The sequence below is a fragment of the Rhipicephalus microplus genome, chromosome 3 (assembly GCF_043290135.1).
Source record: "Rhipicephalus microplus isolate Deutch F79 chromosome 3, USDA_Rmic, whole genome shotgun sequence".
Lineage (NCBI taxonomy): Eukaryota > Metazoa > Arthropoda > Arachnida > Ixodida > Ixodidae > Rhipicephalus > Rhipicephalus microplus.
Window position 1 is genome coordinate 59,643,770 of NC_134702.1, and position 6,000 is coordinate 59,649,769.

A 6,000-nucleotide genomic window follows, 5' to 3' on the forward strand; every position below is an offset into this window, starting at 1 on the left:
ACGTCGGGCTGCGGACTAGTCAAGCCGCCTCTAGGCACCTTTTCTTTCGTTATCTTCCATCTTTGCATCTTGTTTATAAGGCGTAAATAAACATTCGGTTTGGCAAATCTTACTCAGCCTTAGGAGAAAGAAGTGAGAAGCCGAAAAAGAGAGGGCATGTAAACGCAAATAGAAGATATAGTTGCCGAGGGAACTATGCACACGTGCAATAATTATACATGAAACATGCATACGCGGTATATACATCATATATGCCCTCGAGTGTAAAGGACAGGCCATTCTTCCTTTAAAAATAAACTGAGTGTAATCTCATCACATGCCTAGCGGTTCCCCCCCTCCAGATTCTTGCATTGTGAAAGGGGTCATCCGGCTTTCGCATATAAATGATGGAGGCGTGCAAGAGCACAAGCGTGCTCAGGTTCAGTCAGAACTATGATGAAAACTAACAAGTAATAAAGGCGAAGAAAGTATACAGGACGCCGTTTGTAGCCATTATGATAGCAAAGTGCACAAATTTAGGTGAAGAAGAGACAGCTTGCCGCTGGCCGGAACTAAACCTGGAACCTTCCAATAACGCGCAAAACGTTTTACAAAATGAGCTGCAGTGACCGTCGTCTTCTAGTCCATTTTAATGAGAACTTCTGTGGAAGTAAACCACTTTTTGTCGACCTTAGTTTCTTCGCATTCATATATTAATTACTAGTAGGAACGTCCCTTATACGTTTTTTGGCTTTATTGTATATTGCTTTCACCAAGGTTTCTGCCTAACGAAGATAAACGAGCCCTTAAAACTTCCGATCGATCCTTCGTTGAGACTTATGTGGACGTTAAAAAAGAAACAGATGGACCAAACTTTCTTAGTAGTCTACTGGTGCGTGAATATTATTTGTATTGTGTTTTTGATCTGCGAAATTCCAGAGTTATATTAATCCTAATGATTAAACGTTTAGCAGCGACTGCCACAGTGATAATTAGTCATAATGTTTACAGCACAGCTACTGGCAAGCTAACGATTAAAACCTCATGGAGTCTCCCGTACACTCACCTAAAAAACGACTAGAACTTGAAAGCCATCCTCTTCTAAGTCGATGAATTGATCCGGCCCGGTTGTAGTTGCCATCCTCCGGAAGATTTGTGAACCTAACTTGGTTCTGCCCACCTCCGGAATCACAGGCACCTCCACCAGTTTAGGCCCCGCCGCGGTGGGCTAGTGGCTAAGGTACTCGGTTGCTGACCCACAGGTCGCGGGATCAAATCCCGGCTGCGGCGGCGGCATTTCCGATGGAGGCGGAAATGTTGTAGGCCCGTGTACTCAGATTTGGGTGCACGTTAAAAAACCCCAGGTGGTCAAAATTTCCGGAGCCCTCCACTACGGCGTCTTTCATAATCATATGGTGGTTTTGGGACGTTAAACCCCACAAATCAATCAATCCACCAGTTTAGGACATCTAAAAATAGGCATACCTTCGTTCATGATACGATGTCATATGATGACGTCAACACGTGCTGTTACGTCACAATTAAATCGGGCGGGTGGGGGTGGGGGGGAGTGAAACATTGTAGCGACTTGCCACGTCATTCTGAGAGCATATGGAAACGTTATCTTGTAACGATCTTCTGAATTGGTCGTATTTACGCTGCCCATGGCACTGTTTCCACAACCAGGGCGTGCATCCTCCGTCCTCTGCCACGATCAGCACGCAATGCCTTAGGCGACACTGGTGCTAGAAGCACCGACAATGACGATCCTCCTTTTATCCAACTCATCTAGGTCCCAGAGAACGAAGGAAACCCGGGTAACGAAGCCACCCACAGGCAAACTTGAGGACTCGTACGCTGAGTGGTGGGCCAGGCTTCGGACCACGATATCGAAGCAACCCAACCACTCACCACCTTTCACGACATCACGTAGTACTACGAGCTATTGAAGGAAACCAGATCACCCCCGCACCTGCAACTAAACGAAGTTCAACAAATCACTTGGCGGCGACTTCAAGCCCAATCGTTTTCTTTCCCGTACATATACAGAAACATATATTTAACCTTACTCACATATACGTACATCTTTTGCAAGACACAGACCGCAACCTTGGACCACATAATCCGCGGTGGCAGGAAGGACCCTCTCCCTCCGCCCCGAACCTCCTATGACAGTCACCTTCAAGTGAGGCCTGGGAAACAATCCGCACGACCACAAGCCCGGACCCCCAGCTCCGGGCCATCAAGCGCGCTCATGAGGTAGCGACAAGGCATGGCCTTACAGCCCTCGCCACTTAGGAAATCGTCAGCTGCCTTAATAAAGTTGTTCACTACTATTACGCTGCCGACAGGTGACCCCGACGTGGGACGCTCGTCAATTTTCGCCAACATTGAGGTATCGAGGCTCACGTCTTAATGGTTGCCGAGCTTTTTTTTACTTGTCAAAAGCGCAGAACGAATATGAGAGATGACTTATTGAAGAGCTCCGCAAGCGTCGACCAGCTAAGGTCGTTTAAGGTGCAGCTATAGACCAAAGCACATGGGCCCATAGCAATCTACACTCTAAGAAAACGTATTCATCGCGGTAAGTATTAGGTCCCTCAACCTTCTTGTCAGCAGGATGGTAAACTATCTTTGTCATGCGTCACCACTTTAACGAAGCTGAAAGTAGCGTTTTAGTTGTATAAGCAATGTAAGACAATGTTACTAACATCTTGGTTCGGTATGGCGGCTGACAGCAAAGAATGAATTCCTTCCGGCTCCCATGCATGTCACGCGTACTCTACGCGGGGAAAAAACGATGCAATGCCTGGAACTACGAAGCGGAACTCTTCAGAAAATATATGCCTCGTGCCCGTTTGGCGCGTACTGCTCATTCGAGAATATCCCCGGAACAGCAGGTGTCGCGTAAAAAATGTATCCTCGCTTTTTCAGAAGAACCACACCGTAAGACGATCAGTGAGACTGACGCCGTGATGGTAGACATATTTTTCTTCGTGTCTCCAGGAAAACGTGATCCTTTCGCTGGCACTGCGGAACATCACATGCACGAGTGCAACGATGGCACTGTCAGGACCATCGTCCTTCACTGAGACACGCTCGAATTGCGAGAATAAATCCCTGAGGTTTGCAGGCTAGTAATGTCGTGTAGCTTCCTGAATGTCACGTTCCTCATCTCCTCCTTCCCCGCCGTGGTGGTCTAGTGGCTAAGGTACTCGGCTGCTGACCCGCAGGTCGCGGGTTCGTATCCCGGCTCCGGCGGCTGCATTTCCGATGGAGGCGGAAATGTTGTAGGCCCGTGTGCTCAGATTTGGGTGCACGTTAAAGAACCCCAGGTGGTCTAAATTTCCGGAGCCCTCCACTACGGCGTCTCTGATAATCATATAGTGGTTTTGGGACGTTAAACCCCACTTATCAATCAATCATCTCCTCCTTCACTTCTTCTGTTTCCTTTTAACCTTGATCCTCAGCAACCTTCTCGTTGAGCAGTCACGTTTACAAGGAACTTGCGGCAAGATAATAAATGTCAGAAACCTTATTTATCAGAAGAGATTCTCTTTGCGTTTTCTTTTCTTTATTTGGTCATGATCTCTAGTTTTTTTTTTCATCTTCTTCTTCCGAGAACGTGCTTGGCTCCAGGATATTGTGGTCGCCCATTTTGTGATCGCCACGAACACCTGACATTTTCTAGGGAAAAGAACTCCGCTGACGTGATGATCGCACAGCTTATAACGATGTGACCAATGACCATTGGGACTGTGATTACACGACCGCGTTACGTCTTGGTAAATAATTTTCTATGGTTGCTGAGTAGGGCTTTTTTCTTCGTGTGTGTGTGTGTGTGTATGTGTGTGTGTGTGTGTGTGTGTGTGTGTGTGCGTGTGTGCGTGTGTGTGTGTGTGTGTGTGTGTGTGTGTGTGTGTGTGTGTGTGTGCGTGCGTGCGTGCGTGCGTGCGCGCGATGATTCTGACTTGTAAAGAGAAGAAGTTTTAGATTCTGATCCTCCGTCCGTGAGAATCGTTTCACACGTAGATTTAAATCAGTTCTCGCAAAGAGCTAGGGAACCTTGCTTTTGTTCAACGGCGTTTTTTTATAATGTAGAGGTCGAGTCCTTCAGGTGCGAGCATTGTACCGATCAACGAAAGAGGGCAGATTGAGTGAGGGCTCGTTTATTTTGTTATGAGACGCAACCTAATGAAAACAAGAGACCATGAAGCTAACTTAAGTTACGGGGAACATTACTAGTATGTTTTAACTGTTGAAGAGTAGTTATGGCGTAAATAAAAGTGGATAGTGGATGAAAAAATCAACTTGCTGCCTGTATGGTGACCGAATATAAAACTTTACGATAGTTCTTTAGTCCTTTGTTTTAAGTTCACGTGTCGAATTAAAGCTATAGGTCACATCACTGTATTTAGGCAGTCGGAAAATGCTTTTACCAACACGAGACTCTAAACATGCACCTAATTATTGGGCAAAGTGCACAAGCGTTGTTGTAGTAAGACCCTGTTTCTCCTCTTTTCTTATCCTGTGTTTACCACATTGTGGCCCCCGTTTTGTCGAATCAAAACCACGTCCTTGTGACTGGAAACGCAATGTCTTAGCAGCTAAGGCACATAACGTGGTAGGTGTATGCGTGTGTGACGCTCCCGAACAAAAAAATTATCTGAAGTTTGGCGCGCTAAGACCACGATATGATTATGAAGGATGCCGTTGTAGCGAGTTCCAAAAATTTCGACTATCTGGTGTTACATAGCATGCACTCACACTGTGAAGTTCACGGACCTCTATCAACTCGAATCAATCGAAATGCGACCACCGTGGTCAGAATAGAACGCGTGCACTTGGGGTCAGCAGCCGGACGCCGTAACCCGGAGACGCACCCGAAGTGAACAGTGTAAGCGGCGGTAGTCGCCGTGATGCAAATAGCGTGAATAGTCAAACTACGGTGGAAGTGAGAGAGAGTGAGAGAGCATAAAACAAGTGGTAGTGGCGACACACACAGTGGGCGCGCGAGCGTCATGTTTCCTCCGTGAGGTGAACGAGCCGACGTCAAAGAGCTCGTGTAACCGGTAGACTTCGGCCAAACGCCTCGCATTGCGACGCTTCTGCTTCGTCGACAGCCCTCGCAACCAGGTTGTTAACCCCTTTACGTCGCAAGGACGACGAACTTCTCAATGCGACACCCAGCTCGACTGGCTCGATTCGCCGAGGAGAGTCCAAGAAGTGGTCCAGACTGACAATGTTAAACGAGCTTCATTGCAGGAAATCTTTTAAAAATGAAAAGATACTTAATCGCGTACCCCAATTAGATCTGTGAACAAGCAGCCAAACCGGACCGATGCACTCTTTAGAAACAATTTTTACTGGCATGCTGCGAACCCTGCAAAAAATACGACTTTGGTACTGACAGTGCCTACGACATGATGACAGCGCAGAGGATATAGTCAAATAAGGAGCAACACATCGCTCGCTTATAACGCTTATTATTATTATTGTTAGAAAATTATTATTATTATTATTATTATTATTATTATTATTATTATTATTATTATTATTATTATTATTATTATTATTATTATTATTATTATTATTATTATTGTCATCATCATCATCATCATCATTATTATTATTATTATTATTATTATTATTATTATTATTATTATTATTATTATTATTATTATTGCACCAAAGCAACACATCAAACGAGAACTACCTGGCCTGCATGCGTGAGATCGCACATTCGTTAAGATTTTTATATGCATTTCCTTGCTTCAATCCAAAAAAAAAAGGTTGTTAGTCATTGGTCGGTAACAATTTTATTGTATGAGGTTTATCGTCCCAAAACCAAGGTGTGATTATGCGAGACGCCGCTGTAGAGGGCTCTGACAGTTTCGGCCATCTAGTGTTCCTTAACGTGCACTGATCACGCACAGCACACTCACCTGAATAATTTCGCTAGCATAGAAATACGACCACCGCGGCTGGGATCGAACCCGGTACTGTTCCACCGCGGCGTAC